This window comes from Mirounga leonina, unplaced genomic scaffold (genome assembly GCF_011800145.1).
Source record: "Mirounga leonina isolate KUSES-001 unplaced genomic scaffold, KU_Mleo_1.0 Mir_94, whole genome shotgun sequence".
NCBI lineage: Eukaryota > Metazoa > Chordata > Mammalia > Carnivora > Phocidae > Mirounga > Mirounga leonina.
The window spans coordinates 35055234-35073204 of record NW_023270855.1 but is presented as its reverse complement, the minus strand read 5'-3'; positions in this window follow the sequence as shown (position 1 = coordinate 35073204).

The window sequence follows — 17971 nt, the reverse complement described above, 5'->3', positions numbered from 1 at the left end:
TAGCAGACCAGGTTGCCCAGAAAATATCCACCAAACTCTTCTTTTCAAACTTCCCATTTGAAAAAGAAACATTTTATAGGGTATTTTATAGGAACATTTTATATGGTATTCACTGCCAAAGTCCAGAAGCTCTGATATGGTAACATTGATATTACAAATGGAAACCATCCCTCCCAATGGGTTGGGCTAACCTGGTTCCAACTATTCCATAGAGAATCTCACTTGCTCCCAGAGAAGAAATGGTAATAAAGAAAGTCCCTCTTTTGCCAATGGGCTGGGTATAAGAATTGGGGCAGGGTAGGGAGATTCTAGTAGAGCCAGGATGGCAGAAAAGGACAGTAAACAAAGAAGTCACAATAAATAGGAGGAGGCTGTTTCTAACATATCATTCAGGAGGAACAGATCACTAGCTTCCCCTAGATTTATTTTTTCAAGTGTAAGATGCACATATGATTATAAGAGAGTACTTCAGTGCTCCCACAGCACCCCATATTTCCCCCATGAAATCCCTTAAGATGCTGAACTGCAACTGAACTGCTTACTGTCTAGTTTCTCCCATTAGAGAGGAGGGCCAATGTCCGTCTCAGTCACCACAGTATCCTCAGTGCCTAGAACAATGCCTGCCACACAGTAAGAATTCAATATATATTATTTAAAGATTTTATTTATTTGAGCAAAGAGAGAAAAAGAGAGCATGAGGGGGGGCATGCAGGAGAAGGGGCAGAGGGAGAAGTACACTCCCATTGAGCAGGGAGCTGGATGTTTGATCCCAGGACCCTGAGATCATGACCTGAGCCAAAGGCAGATGCTTAATTGACTGAGCCACCCAGGTGCCCCATGAATTCAATATATTTTTGCCAAATAAGTAAAATGTGATCTCATTTACATAATAGGATATATGCATAGAAGAAGACTGGAAAGAAATACATTGAAACATAAGAAATCATGGAATTCCACTAAATGGAAGTGTATAATCCTTTTTTATTTTCTTTGATAAACTTGTCTGCATTTTTCAGAATGTCTTTATTGCAGAAAGAAATACCAGAGATCACATAAGACAGACTTTTTGGACCCTATGCTGTTCATTTTTACAATTTTATAATCTTGAGATTGCTGCCATAACTTTCCAAGCTTAAAGACTTATTTATAATAGATTGTCATCTCACTTGTCAATTTTTCAGCCTGACAACTGAATTCTTAAACACCATGCAGAAAAAATATAAATTAAGAGACCAACACCTGCAGAGCAGTATTATGCATACAGTTACCACTGATTTTCATCTTTAAGTAGAATTAATCATTTCACACTTTAGGTCCTAAAACAGGTATCAAATGGGAGAAAATATCGTATTGCAAATAACCACATGAGACTCTTTGGATTGTACAGTACATTAGCTCCAACCAGTCTTTAAAATGCATTAGAGCATCCAACCTACAAGACAATTACCCCCAAATGTAGTCAATTAAGTAGAAAGAGATTTTGCACATATGTGTGTAAACTTCACATTTTTGTCATGAATCGTTGGACTAAATCACAAAAGTAGCAGAAAATAGCAACTATCCCAGAGCTCAAGACCTTCTTTTTGGAAAAAAAAGGCAGCCACATGAAACCATTCTCCAGATGTACTTTAGATTTATACAGATAGAAAACATTTCTTCTATATAATTTCAAATTCTAAAAAGAGCTCAAAATCATCCACATGTCTCCAGTTTACAACTTCACCAAACAAGCCAGATGAATTGGGCTTAGAGACAGGTTCCCATTCCTGCCTCATCATGACTATACTCATGGTGTGCCAGTGAAAGTTATGGGACATCTCACTGCAACAGGGGCATTCTGATTCTGGCAGATGCACCTCCACTCAAGAAGTCCTGCCTCTTAGGTTAGCTCTGCACAGTCTAATGGAAATATAAAGCAAGCTGCATATGTAATTTTACATTTTCTAGTAGCCACATTTTTAAGATGTAAACACAAACAAGTGAAATTGATTTTAATATTTTTATTTAATCCAATATATCAAAAATAATATCATTTCAACGTGTAATCAATATCAAAAGTTGCTGACATACTTTATAATCCTTTTTTTGTACTGTCTTTTAACCCCATGTGTATGTCACACTTAAAGCACATCTTTTTTTTTTTTTTTTTTTTTTTTTTCCTTAAAGCACATCTTAATTTGGATAGCCCACATTTCAAATGCTCAATCACCACATGGGACTCATGGCTACTGTATTGGATAGTGCGGGGTTAGTGCATTTCTCCTATCTCACTAATCTGCAGAGACCTTTTTTCATGTTGTTTATTACTTACCAAGATAGTTCATTTATCATGAATTTAAACTAAAACCCAACCACATAGAGATGAAAAAGCAAAATAACCTGGTGCAACTTCTACTCACTCATGAAATAACACAGTGAGCACTTTCTTCATACAGGCATTGAGCCAAGTGCTTTACATAGCTCATCTCATTTAATGCTCACGACAACCAAATAGGAAGGTACAACATAATCCCCATTTTACAGATGAGAAACGGAAACACAGAAAATTAATAATTTGCCTAAGGCACTTTTCTAGCAGGTGGTATTCCTTGGATTTCAACCCAAACAGGCTGACTCTAGAATGTACACTCTTATTCATCATACTTACTTAATCGGGAGTAAAGAAAGGACAGGAGATAAATGGTTAAGAAATCTTAGTCTGATGTGAGTGTGCATAACAGAAAAGATTCAGGGAAGTGTTTGAAAAGGCTGGGACAGAAATCTAGACTTGATTCTAGATTTCTAAATCTAGACAGGGATAAATTCATCTACAAGGTAAGGAAAGAAGAAAGCAAAAAACATGCAACCAACTGAAAACTTTTGTATCAATGACAACAATGACGATGATGATGATGATGATGATGACGACGACAATTATGTTAATGATAAGAGCTAACATCTTGGAGCTTTTGTGCTGGGCCAGGCATTGTGCTAAAGTCAGAGTTTCTCAACCCCAGTACTACTGACATTTGGAACCAAATAAAGGTTGTGGGGGCTGCCCTGTGTATTACAGGACATGTAGGAGTATCCCTGACCTCTATCCACCAGAAGCCAGGAATAGCCCTCCACCCTCACGAGGCATGTCAATCAAAAATGCTTTTAGACATTGACAAATGTCCCCTGGCAGGCAAAACAGCCCCCAGTTGACATGACATGGATGGAACTAGAGGGTATTATGCTAAGGGAAGGAAGTCAGTCAGAGAAAGACAAATACCATATGATTTTAAGTGCTTCCCATACATTATCTTATTTAATTTCTTCACAGCAGCCCACAGGGAAGCAATACTATTGCTTAGGCCCCACCACTAAAATGAAAGAGCAGGGACTGGAACCCAGGTTTGTCTAATTCTAAAGCATATTTTTATTGCTGGTCAATACAAGTTCCCCTCTCGTCTCTGATTCATTCATGGATTTGCATGCTTTCCCACTCCCTCCTCAGATCCCAAAGAGGAATATAAACAAACATCTTCAGGGCTCATTGCTGAGAAGTTCTCCTCCTACTACAATCACCTTTAGCTTCCCTTTCCATCTTGTGCTCTTTGAGCTCTATTTGTACCCATGTTTTCACGGCTAATCACCCTTTAGGTCGGCTTGGTATGAATGAACAAATAAATATTTAAAGCCTGAATACCTCCTTATGGAGAATGTGTGCTCATGTTCTTAATACAAAAGCCTAACCAATAGCAATTAAAAGCCACAAATACGTTTTTATAAGGAAATTAAGCTATCAGCGTATCACCTTTGATATAAAGTGAGATGTGACTAAAAATGTAAACTTCACAAATGGAGCTAAACTTCAAGTTGATACAAGTTGTAAATTTGTTCTCGAAATATTAAACACATGGGAAACAGAAGCTAATTATTTTATCCTATTTTAGTATGTGAAAATTACTTATAATCTGCCTGTTAAACAATTCAAAATTATTTTAAATGATAATTGACTATCAAAGTAGGCCAATTTACACCTACAATCCCTCTGAAACCACCTAAAAAACGGGGACAACAGCAGAAGAAAAGAAAAACACTTCCATGTGTGTGAATTTCTTTCTGTTTCTTAACCATTGGTCCCCAAGGCTAAAAGAGGGAAAATTAGAAAAGTTTAACTAAACACAACTGATGAATAAAGTAGCACTTTTCAAGCTTTGCAAGTTTCACATTATTTGATTTGACTACGCCAAGGAAAATCCTATGACTCACACTTAAAACAAGTCATTATTTCGGGGCACCTGGGTGGCTCAGTCATTAAGCATCTGCCTTCGGCTCAGGTCATGATCCCAGGGTCCTGGGATCGAGCCCCGCATCGGGCTCCCTGCTCGGCCGGGAGCCTGCTTCTCCCTCTCCCACTCCCCCTGCTTGTGCTCCCTCTCTAGCTGTCTCTCTCTCTGTCAAATAAATAAAATAAAATCTTTAAAAAAAAAAAACAAGTCATTATTCCAATGTTGTTCATGGGAAATTTCAAGTTTTTTTAAGGAAAAAAAATGAGAATTTCTTCTGACCACTTCATCATCAGTATTTTTAAAGAACTGTATGATTTTTTTAATGCCTTTATCCCCATCCCAAAGAAGGAAAAAGCATTTGCATTCATATTTATTTAGTTTTTCATCAAAATGCTCAACATCAAAAAAAAAAAATGCTCAACATCACTCAGCATCAGGGAAATACAAATCAAAACCACAATGAGATACCACCTCACACCAGTCAGCATAATGAGATACCACCTCACACCAGGCTAAAATAAACAACTCAGGGAACAACAGATGTTGGTGAGGATGTGGAGAAAGGGGAACCATCTTACACTGTTGGTGGGAATACAAACTGGTGCAGCCACTCTGGAAAACAGTATGGAGTTTCTTCAAAAAGTTAAAAATAGAGCTACCATACAACCCAGCAATTGCACTACTAGGTATTTACCCAAAGGACACAAAAATAGTGATTTGAAGGGGCACATGCACCCTCAATGTTTATAGCAGCAATGTCCACAATAGCCAAAATATGGAAAGAGCCTAGATGTCCATCGACAGATGAATGGATAAAGAAGATGTGATATATATCATGGTGATGGGGAGATATATATACATATCATGGAATATTACTCGGTGATCAAAAAGAATAAAATTTTGCTATTTGCAATGACATGGATGGAACTAGAGGGTATTATGCTAAGGGAAGGAAGTCAGTCAGAGAAAGACAAATACCATATGATTTCACTCATATGTGGAATTTAAGAAACAAAAAGATGAGGGCGCCTGGGTGGCTCAGTTGGTTAAGCGACTGCCTTCGGCTCAGGTCATGATCCTGGAGTCCCGGGATGGAGTCCCGCATCGGGCTCCCTGCTCGGCAGGGAGTCTGCTTCTCCCTCTGACCCTCCTCCCTCTCATGCTCTCTGTCTCTCATTCTCTCTGTCTCAAATAAATAAATAAAATCTTAAAAAAAAAAAAAAGAAACAAAAAGATGAACACAGGAGAAGGGAAAGAAAAATAAAATAAGGTAAAAAAAAAAAAAAACAGAGAGGGAGGCAAACAATGAGAGACTCTTAACTCTAGGAAGCAAACAAGGTTTCTGGAGGGGAGGTGGGTGGAGGGATGGGATAATTGGGTGATGGGCATTAAGGAGGGCACTTGATGTAATGAGCATTGGGTGTTACATGCAACTGATGAATCACTAAGTTCTACCCCTGAAACTAATAATACACTATATGTTAACTAAATCATATTTAAATAATTTTTTTTTAATTTTGTTAAAAAGTTGTCTATGCTATGGTCTCAAATTAGAATCAAGCTTTTTCCATTTCCCCAAAAGAGCTCTTAGCAATTTTGAGGTCCTCATGATCTTTATAAGTCAACAGTCAATTTTCAGTCCCCATATTATCTGATCTATCTGAAGCATCCAAAACAACTGATTATGACCTGCACTGTGAAATACTTTTCTTCACTTGACTTCAAGGATACCATACTCCTTATTTTCATTCCACCTCAACTACTTGACATCTTAATGTTGCAATATCTGAGGGCTCAGTTCTTGGCCATCCTCTCTTCTCTGTTTATACTATATAGTTTATATTGCACTCATGCTCTTGGTGATCTGACCCAGACTTCTGCTGATCAGTCCCAAGTTTATGTCTTGAGGCTGACTGTCTCTCCCTTGAATTCCTAACTTACAGAGCTTAGCCATCTCCACTTGGAAGTCTAACATCCCAAGTTTTACATTGCCAAAACCAAATCCCTGTTTTACCTTCCAAACATGCCTCCCTAAAATATCCCCCTCAGTAAATAACAACTCCACCCTACTGATTGCCCAGGCCCCAAACCCTGGAATCATTCTCAATATGATATATATACACAATGGAATATTATTCAGCCATAAAAATGAATGAAATCTTGCCATTTGTGACAACATGGATGGAGCCAGAGAGTATACAGCAAGGGAAATAAGTCATTCAGAGAAAGAAAAATACCTTATGATTTCACTTATATGTGGAATCTAAAAAACAAACAAAATGAACAAACAACAACAGACAAATGGATTCATAAATATAGAAAACAAATTGGTCGTTGCCAGAGGGGAGGGGTTACAGGAATAGGCGAAATAGATGATGGGGATTAAGAGATACAAGCTTCCAGTCATAAAATAAGTTAAGTAATGAGGATGAAATTTATAGCATAGGGAATATAGTCAATAGTATTATAATAACTTTGTATGGTGACAGATGGTAACTACTCTTACCATGGTGAGCATTTCATAATGTATATAATTGTTGAATCATTATGTTGAAATTAATGTATTATATGTCAACTACGCTTCAATTAAAAATAAATTTTAAAAAGAGAGGAGAAAAAAGAGAAAATGGGAAGGGTTGTTTTATTATGAATAAACAAAGACCCCAAACTACGTCTTAAGAGGGAACACAGCTCCACAAAAATTAGAGATCTACTAGAAATAACTAGGAAAACAGTCAAAAAAGGCTTGTATCTACACTGTGAAGCCCCAGATTGCTTGGTAGAGGAGTGACCATAGGTGGAAAATCAAGAGATCCCAAATTCAGTAACAGCAAAAAAGATGATTTCAACTTCAGAATATTCCAGATTGGATAAAATATTAATGATTAAGTCAGAGTGAAACACCTCAAGCATCCCAGATTCCTCTGACTCTTGTTCCTGGTACAGTGCTTATAGAGAGCAGCTCTGATTATACTTTTCTCTTAGCTTATTTTTTTTTTTAAGACTTATTTATTTAAGGGGCACCTGAGTGGCTCAGTCGGTTAAGGGACCAATTCTTGATATGGCTCAGATCATGATCTTGGGGAGGGCGGGGGGGCCTCAGGCTCCATGTGCTCATCGGGGAGTCTGCTTCTTTCCCCCTCCTCCCTCTGCCCCTCCCCCGACTCATGCACTCTCTCTCCCTAAAATAAATATTTATGTATATTTATATAAATATTTATTTATATAAATAAATATAGAGAGGGAGGGAGAGAGAGCACATGTGCGAGAATGGGGCAGAGGGGCAAGAGGGAGAGAAACAGAACGTCTCAAGTCAACTCCGTGCTGAGTGTGGAGCCAATGTGTGGTTCAGTTTCACAACCCTGAGATCATGACCTGAGCTGAAATCAAGAATCGGACGCTCAACCAACTGTGCTACCCAGGTGCCGGGCTTAGTTTATTTTAATAGAAAGAACCAGATCACAGAATTAACCTCAAAGCTTCCCAACTCTGGAGATCCTCCAAACCTTCTGGAGATATTTTAGAAATACAGGCTCCACTCTAGACACTAAATCAGAATCTCTACAGTTGGGTGTTGTTACCTGTTTTTTATTATGGTTTTTTAAGTTTCCCCTGGGCTGATTTCTAATGATAAATGGTGCTTGGGAACTGTTGGTCCAGACCCCACACCTCTACTGGTTTTCCATGCTGGAGAGATAGCATTAGTAATTGGCTCTGCCAATGAACAGGGCACCACTATCACTGAGAGGTAGCTACTGCTGCTAAAGATGATGAATTCTGGGGCACCTGGGTGGCTCAGTCGTTAAGTGTCTGCCTCCGGCTCAGGTCATGATCCCGGGGTCCTGGGATCGAGCCCCGCATCGGGCTCTCTGCTCGGCCGGGAGCCTGCTTCTCCCTCTCCCACCCCCCCTGCTTGTGTTCCCTCTCTAGCTGTCTATCTCTCTGTCAAATAAATAAAATAAAATCTTTAAAAAAAAAAAAAAGATGATGAATTCTAGACCACACAGAAACATGGAGAAGTGCATAAAATATAATGCTAATTATAAAACAAACACCAAATATAAACACTTTACATAATTTAAGGTTGTGGCCAGGTAAAATAATAGGTACAACATAAGCCCTTTCATCCAACATGAATAGCATATAAAAGTGATTAAAACTGAGCCTGGGGGCGCCTGGGTGGCTCAGTTGGTTAAGCGACTGCCTTCGGCTCAGGTCATGATCCTGGAGTCCCGGGATCAAGTCCCGCATCGGGCTCCCTGCTCGGCGGGGAGTCTGCTTCTCCCTCTGACCCTCCTCCCTGTGATGCTGTCTCTCATTCTCTCTCTCTCAAATAAATAAATAAAATCTTTAAAAAAAAAAAAAAAAAACTGAGCCTGAAGCCTTCTGTTGGTAGCAAGGAGTTGCCTAGAACCACCTATGAGAAGGATTCAGGTGGTTTTCAAGTGTTCTCCTGTCACAGATCACAGATATCCCTTAGATGAATAGAAGATCTGCCACAGACATTCTCCCTCAGTATACCATCTCTACTTCAATTCAACAGCAACAGAAATCCAACTGCACTGGTCACAATGAACAGGTCTTTTTTTCTCTAAAAAGAAGAAGTCTGGGGGTAGGCAGTTGCTGGCATCAGTTGTGCCGTTCAATGATGCCATCCAAAACCCAGATTCTTTCAGTCTTTCTTCATTCTTACCTTCATACCTGTATCACCATAGCAAAATGGCCACTTCAGCTCCAGCATCAAGTCCAGGTTCAAGGCAAAAGGAAGTGGAAAAGGGGAAGGCATCAGCTTTCCCAGAAGCTCCCTCCAGCCTTTTTCCTCTTAAGTGTCAGTAGTCCATGGGTTACATGACCACTCCTAACTACAAGGGATGCCAGGAAATAAAAATTCTATCAAAGAAAGTAGGATTATCTTGACCAATTTATATCAATCCTGATAGATCTTCTGGGCCTGGATTTTGTTTGGTGACCCAAATTAACTTCTGTTATCAAGAAAGATGAGTAACAATTGTTGAGTAGAAATAGCTTCTACTACAACTTTCTTGCCTCAGTTTTGAAATAAATATCACAACAAAAGAATTGACATGCTTTGCTTTAATTTAATCCCACAATTTCTGAAGAACTATGACAGGCCAACCATTATGCTAGTCACATCAAGGGCTCAATCTGGATCAGACAATGGCTCTCTCTGAAACTTAACCCAACTATGACTTACCATAAAGCCAAGGAGATAAGGCTTGACCACAGACAACCAGAAATGAGGCAAGATTCATAAATATGTACTATTAAAAAGGTACCCAAAATGTGCTATAGTGAAATAGGATCCAAAGAAAAGTCCCTAATCTATAATAATTTAATACTTATATTAAAATTTTAAGTATGTGCAAATTTCAGCTAAATTATAAATACAATAGAGACATTAAGGAATGTCAAATTAACTTTAAAATGCAAAAGTGCTATGAATTGAAATCACTAACAATTCCTGGGGAAGATTTAACAATTGTTATTATGACTACAGAGAAATCTCTGCTACGAAATTCAACAGTTTTGACCTCCATCTAATTTTGCCTAAGCCTCAAGAATTCTCATCACATCGTGGATGTTCTTGGTTTCTTTAACCCACACAATGTAAAAGTGATATTTTTAAATCCTCTAAAATGGACATGCCAATAAAATGGGCAGTGGACCATTCTAAAGATTACTCCCTTGTTTGACTATTCAGAGTCTCTCCCATTTTGTGTTTGTGAAACCTGGGATCAGGTCAGGCAGGTGCAGGATAATATTCTTTCACCATGACAACACCATCACCTCTGCTAATGCATCCTAGCCTTTGAAAATGACAAGAAGATTTTAAAACCTCTCTAGTCAGGCTCTTCTCACTGCCTGAACAGAGGAGAGGCTAATCAAATTCCATTTCAAAGAAAAATATCATTGCCCTTCTGTCACCTCTTTCTTTTCCAAGAGTGTCCTCACAAGAAGTGTATGACCCAGCTATCAATACTAAAGAGAAATGATTGATTGGGTAAGGGGACAGAGAGAGAGTATCGCATTCCTGTCTCAAACTCTCCTTTTCAAGAAAGGCTGTCTGCTTGTGACTAGAATAATTTGGTATGTTAAGAAAGCTGGAATTAGGGGTGTCTGGGTGGCCCAGTCAGTTAAGCAATTGCCTTCAGCTCAGGTCATGATCCTCATGATCCCAGAGTCCTGGGATCGAGCCCTGCATCAGGCTCCCTGCTCAGCGGGGAGTCTGCTTCTCCCTCTCCCTCTGCCTGTCACTCTGCCTGCTTGTGCTCCCTATCTCTCTGTCAAATAATTAAATCTTTAAAGAAAAAAAAAAAAAGAAAGAAAACTGGAATTAACAGATGAATACTGTATCTTCTTAAACATTTGTAGATAGATATGATCCTCACAGATGATTCCTGTTTTCATCTTCCATTCTTATTCCTCCCCATGATCACTCCTTTTCTTTGAGTAAAACTTTTCCAATGTCATATTTACATATCCAAATCCCAACTCATGATTTTCAAAATAAATATTTATGGAGCACCTATTGTGTGCTAAGGATTATGCTCAGCCCTAAGCATACAATGGGACCCAAGAGTCCACAGAACCTACCCTCATGGAGCTTAAAGTCTAGATTTCCCATGGCTATTTCAAATGTCACCTCCTCTAGGAGGTCTTCCATGGTTCCTTTCCTTATTCTACATGCACACATCTGTATTATTTTCTACTTTATATGACAATTGTGTACATATCTCATCTCCCTTGTTCATCTGGAAGAAGCTTAAGACTTCATTCATTTTTGAACCCCAAAATCACCTCACCTGATACCTTGCTTATAGGTGGAACCCCCAAAAAAACTATAAACTGAATAAAAAACACAAGGAAAAAGAAATATTGCAAGCTTCAAAATTAGCACTAATTACATTTCTAGAGTCTAAAGAGAAATCACAGATAGGAAGAGAAATTTATGAAAATTATGGGGCAATAGAACATTCATAGTATTGCAGAACAAAAAGTCCAAAAATTATAGTGCACATATTATAGAACTCTTCTTATAAGGATGAAGAAGGAATAGCTCACTTTCTGGTCTGACTACGCTCTACCTGGGGAAAACAAAAAATATAAGCCAGTTAAGCAATAGATGTTAGGTGTTGAATATTGATCACAGGGGAAACTACTGAAAGGGAGGAAGGAAATATATCAAGGAGTTCAGTTAACAAATACAGAAGAAACTGTGCCAGTCATCCAGACCCTGAGGTGAGAGTCATACTTCACGGAAAAAGAGAGCAAACAAAATACAGAGAAAAAGCAGGTGTCACTGTGGAATGATCTGTGTTCATTTTACCACAAGAGTAAGGCACACAGAAGGAACCTGACTGAGCAGTGCTCATGATCTCTAGACCTACATACATAATATTCAATTATGCTGACAGGGGTACCCTAGTTCATGTCAATGGCATGACAATGAGAGAGATCACCTCCAAATGAAATGAAACCATCCCACCTACAATGGCAGGTGAGGTCCACACATGGTCTTGCTAGTGCCACCTCAGGGGTTCTGCCACAGAAAGAACAATGTCCCTGAAAGAAAGACCAGACATTAGGTTGAACCCATGTTCTCAACAGCACTGGCCTGTTATTTCTCCAGCTGACTTTGGCTGGAGTCAGCAGAGATAATAAATCATGTCATTGTCTAGTCCCATTATCTCACTCTGTCTATTCTTTGATGCTGTACTCGGAAGAAAACCCTAGAAATCAGGAAGCCTAAGCTGAGAAACCACAGATGTTAATTTCTGGGTAAAGAAAGGTTCAAAGCATTTGAGAAACCTGCAGGAATCTACTGTCTCTTAACCTAGGAGGGCTAGACCCATCCAGATGGAGATCAATAACAGGAAGTTAAAAACAACTAACCACAGCTCTAAAAATCCAACTTCACAAAGCCTGCTAAATTTTGTGGCTAAATCTACAGCTGACTCTGAAAGGGAGCCTAAAATAATGCTGAAATTTTAACAGTGAAAAATGATCTTAGTTAATAATTCCTTTTTCCATTCGAAACCAGTGACAGTCAATAAATAAATGACTATGTTGAACTCAGTATCAGAATAAAGTGTTCTTACAATGAAAAATTTAATCCTTTTCGCAAAACCTCTCTCAACAGGATAAAGTGCCCTGATTAGTAACTTTGTTAATTAGCTTTTCCATCAGCTTTTCCATCAAGTGTATTTTATTCTCTACAAAAGATCTATCACTCAACTTCTTGGAAATCCTCCTGCTGAGTTTCAGGGAAAAAGATCACAACCAACCCAACACTAGGTCTCTAATAACGTTCTTATTCATACGACAAAAATAGAATTTCGTGACTTTCTTCTCATAGCTTGCTTTTCAAACTAAACTGACTCTATGTGATTAAGCAATGAGAATGTTACAAGCTACATTAACAATGAAAAGCAAAAAAAAAAAAAAAGCAAATGATAGTGACTGGCTGCCTTGGTGCCCTAGGTTTAGAAAGATTCCAAAGCCAAAACTTGGTTTAGTGTAGAGGAAAAGCGTTATGACTGATGAGTGATTTCTGCCATTGAAATCAAAATGGGAGAGCAGCAGTATATTTATCATTGGGGCAATCTATATACACACTAACTGGAAATAAGAGGAGAGAATTGAGAAATATTTTCAATAGGAAGAAGATTATTAAGTTTTATTTTTAGGATTCAGCTAGTTCACGTGCCACATAAGTGTTCACAGACCTGGCCTGATGAAAGGGTGGGATTATCATGCCACGGGATGTAATCTTAACACTTTGGACCTAGGTCGCATCCAGGATTAGCAGGAAGTACTATTCAGAAGGACCCCTCCCTGTTGCAAGAGACCATTCATTCTGTTGTACTCTGACATCCTAATAGAGCTATGGGCAAAGGGCTATGAAGAAAAAGCACTGAACTTAGAGCACCTGCTTCAGTTCCTAAATGTGACTCAGACTATGTCAGACTGACCCCTGAGCCTTAGTTTTGTTATCAATTAAATGGTGATACTGGTTCTTGCACTCCTCTCATCCCTTGTAGAAATTAAAATGAGAACCTGAATGAAGCATTCTGACCACAACATACCTTAAACACCTTTTTGATCCCACACCTAAAAGACATTCCAAAAATAAATAAATTAGGTTCCCAATACCAACATTGCAAATTACTCTCCACTGAAAGATCACCATAAGGAACAGGAGGCTGAGTCCCCCACTGTCCCCTGGATTGAGGCCACAGTGTCACTCCACTGAAGCTGCCTACTAACAGCTTGCAATGCACAACATTGACTACACTCCCCTCATCAGTGAGGGGATAAGAACAAAATAATGTCAGTGATTAATGTCCATCTAGAACTTGAGAGTTTATCAATCACTGACCACAAAAAGACCCTCACATACACTAGAGATATTACCACAATTCTCATTTTTGGAATAAGGAACCTGAGAAAGAGAAAGATTAAAGGACTAGGAAGGGGGGGGCAGGGAGAGAGTTGTAGCCTTGATTCTAAATGTCATGCCATGTCTACTGCTTAAGGTAAGAATTACCAACTCTAGGGCGCCTGGGTGGCTCAGTCATTAAGCATCTGCCTTCCGCTCAGGTCATGATCCCAGGGTCCTGGGATCGAGCCCCGCATCGGGCTCCCTGCTCCGTGGGAGGCCTGCTTCTCCCTCTCCCACTCCCCCTGCTTGTGTTCCCTCCCTCACTGTGTCTCTCTCTGTCAAATAAATAAAATTCTTAAAAAAAAAAAAAAAAAGAATTACCAACTCTAGTAAGTAGGTATATTGTGACAGCTGAATGATGACCCCCATTCTCTGTTATCACTTAGGAAGAGATAGAGAAAATGAGTTTTAATTATAGAGGTAGAAACTGAGGTTTCATATAAGGTAGAGTGTACTGAATCATGCAAAGGAATGGGTTACTAATGACACTGTGGAGAACATCTCTCCAGGGGGTAGAAAAATATGCCTGTAATTAGATACTTTTTTTATTTGCCAAATTAAAATAGGCCTATGGGCTTTAGAAAAAATACTAAAAATAACCTTCTCTGTCCCCTGGGCATCATACTATCCCAAATCATATCTGATGGAAGATTAATTTTCCATTCCATGAATGCTATTCAATTTTAAGTCAAATCAAATACTTACCATGCATCTACTGTGTACAAAGCACAGTCTAGCAGATGACATGCTGTGCAATATATTCAAGTAAACATATTAGAACCATGTACTGAAAATATTAGCAAAGATACTACCTCCCCTCTACTAGATAAAGGTTAAGAGACACTTCAAGGAAACAATTTTAAGGAAATGGTTTTAAAGAAATGTTTCAAATATCAATATTATCAAGATGCAAGCAGATTCCTCCAAGCAAAAGTGTGTATGTATGTATATATGAATGTCCATGTAACATTTAATTCCGCCACACAGTTTTATTTCCTTTATGTTTTCTGGCCATAAACTGTGGAAATATCTCGCTTACATCTTTGGCTCTCCATCTTAAACCTAGTTAACTTCATGGAACGTTTATGTCATCATGATATTTGTTACCAACAAAAGCATCTTCTATCTATCTCGTTGAGTCTTATAATAGGACAATTTCAAAAAGAAGCTGTGGGCTTCTTGGGTACACAGTGACTCAAAAATCACTGCTTCTACAGGGAGATGAAAAATATTTATGTCGACTCCCTTACTGAAATTCATTTTGTCCAAGGGTACTTGTACTCATTAACTTATGGTGATTGCCCTTCTTCGACCATTATACTAGAATTCACCAAAGTATAAAGTCCTCTTTCAGGACAAACTAACAGAATGGGGAAGAGTTAACTAGCTTTCCATGGAGGTAAAAGGGAGAAAAAAAATCCTTGAATACATTTGTTTGTTTGTTTGTTTTTATATGCATTTTAAAGTGTCACTTGGACATAAGACTTTCATACAAAGTTCAATAGTACCCTGGGATCATGACCTGAGCCAAAGGCAATGCTTAACGACTGAAACAGCCAGGCACCCCTAGACTATTAGTTCTTGAAACCAAGGATTAAGTCTGTCTTTTTCACCTCCGTATCCTTAATAGTTAAGACACTTTCTGGCACAGAGCTTAATAAATTCATAGAATAAATGAATGAACTGAATTAAATAACTAGAAAGTTCTCTAACCAAGAATGTTTCTCCTTTCATTATTTCCCCAAATCAAACACCAGCTAGTTAACTGAAAGCCAGGATCAGCAAACCATCAGCTACACTTACCATAAACCTCAGTAAAGACCATAAAAGCATCATAGCACAAAGTTCAGTAAGCCATCAAACAAAGTTTCTTTTTCAGGAGATGAAACATCCTAGAATCAATTGTGGTGATGTTTGTTCATCTCTTTGAATATACTAAAAATCACTGAATTGTCTACTTTAAACGGGTGAATTGTATGGTATGTAAATTATATCTCAATAAAGCTGTTATTTTAAAAAAATTTCAGAATTTAAGCTATAAAAACCAAAGTGCCAGGGCCTTTAAGTACTTTATTTTAAACCTTAAGTTCTTTAAGTTGTCTCTGGATTCAGTCTTCAATTGTTAAAAGGGAAACTGGAGTTTTTGTGGCTTAAGAAATCCAGTTGGAGGGCGCCTGGGTGGCTCAGTTGGTTAAGCGACTGCCTTCGGCTCAGGTCATGATCCTGGAGTCCCTGGATGGAGTCCCGCATCGGGCTCCCTGCTCAGCGGGGAGTCTGCTTCTCCCTCTGACCCTCCCCCCTCTCGTGCTCTCTCTATCTCATTCTCTCTCAAATAAATGAATAAAATCTTTAAAAAAAAAAAAAAAAGAAATCCAGTTGGAGACTGCTGTATTTTGAATGGGAAGTTCATGAAAGAATACTTTTTACCAGTGGGTTAGGTTCTCTCCTTTCATAGAATGAAAGGAGTTCACTAAGTTCACTAAGGAGAAACTCCAAATGGGTGCTAATCTGCTTACAAATAATTTTTTAAATGCAAATTAAAAATGAAATTTAATTTTTTTGCTTATAATACAGATAAAAGGCTCAGGATTGGAAAATGTGTGGTTAACAAGGAATTCATACTCACTGTTGGTGAGAGTGGAAATCTGCACAATCATATGATGGGCAATTTGGCAAGAGCTATTAAAATTGTACATGTTCATATCATTTTACCTTGATTCTCTCTCCTACTAGTTCATTCTTCAGAAACACTTGCTCAATTGAGTAATTATTTGTAATACTGAAAAACTAGAAACAAACTGGATGTCCATGGTAAGGACAAGTAAGGTAAATAAAATAGTCTGTCCACTCAATAGAATATTTGACAGTTATTAAAAAGAATGAGGTAGGGGTGCCTGGGTGACTCAGTAGGTTAAGCATCTGCCTCGGCTCAGGTCATGACCCCAGGGTCCTGGGATTGAGCCCCATGTGGGGCTCCCTGCTCAGTGGGGAGCCTGCTTCTCCCTCTCCCTCTGTAGCTTCCCCTACTTGTGTGTGCACTCTCTCTCTCTCTCTAAGAAATAAATAAAATCTTAAAAAAAAAAAGAATGCGGTAGGGATGCCTGGGTGGCTCAGTTGGTGGAGTGTGCAACTCTTGTAAATTCAAGCCCCACATTGGGTGTACAGATTACTTAAAAATAAAATCTTTCAAACAAAACAGATGAACATAGAATAAGCAAAGGAAAAATAAAATAAGATAAAAACAGGGAGGTACGATGTTTATAGCAGCAATGTCCACAATAGCCAAATTGTGGAAAGAGCCAAGATGTCCATCGACAGATAAATGGATAAAGAAGATGTGGTGTATATATATACAATGGAATATTATGCAGCCATCAAAAGGAATGAGATCTGCCATTTGCAACGACGTGGATGGAACTGGAGGGTATTATGCTGAGCGAAATAAGTCAAACAGAGAAAGACATGTATCATATGACCTCACTGATATGAGGAATTCTTAATCTCAGGAAACAAACTGAGGGTTGCTGGAGTGGGGGTGGGGTGGGAGGGATGGGGTGACTGGGTGATAGACACTGGGAAGGGTATGTGCTCTGGTAAGCTCTGTGAATTGTGCAAGACTGTTGAATCTCGGATCTGTACCTCTGAAACAAATAATGCAATATATGTTAAGAAAAAAAAAAAGAAGAAGAAGAAGAAGGTAGCAGGAGGGGAAGAATGAAGGGGGGGAAATCAGAGGGGTAGACGAACCATGAGAGATGATGGACTCTGAAAAACAAACTGGTGATGGGTATTGAGGAGGGCATGTTCTGCATGGAGCACAGGGTGTTATGCACAAACAATGAATCATGGAACACTACATCTAAAACTAATGATGTAATGTATGGTGATTAACATAACAATAAAATTTAAATAAATAAATAAATAAATTTTATTGTTAAAGTTTTTTAAATGGCTTGGGTTTTGAAATTTAAACAATACAAAAAAATTTTTTTTAAATGTCTTTCTCTCATTCTGGATTCTCAGTTCCCCAGGACATGGCAATGACTGTTACCAATGTCCTGTCCATTCTTTCAGAGATGGTCTGATATAAACTGTATATGCATTCCTATAGCCCCCTTTTTTTACACAAATGATAACACATGCTCTGTTCTATAGCTTACTTTTTTCACTTAAATAATTATGCATATATTTCATATTGGTACATATAGATCTAATTAATAATACCTTATTAATCTTGTTAAAGGCACCCCAA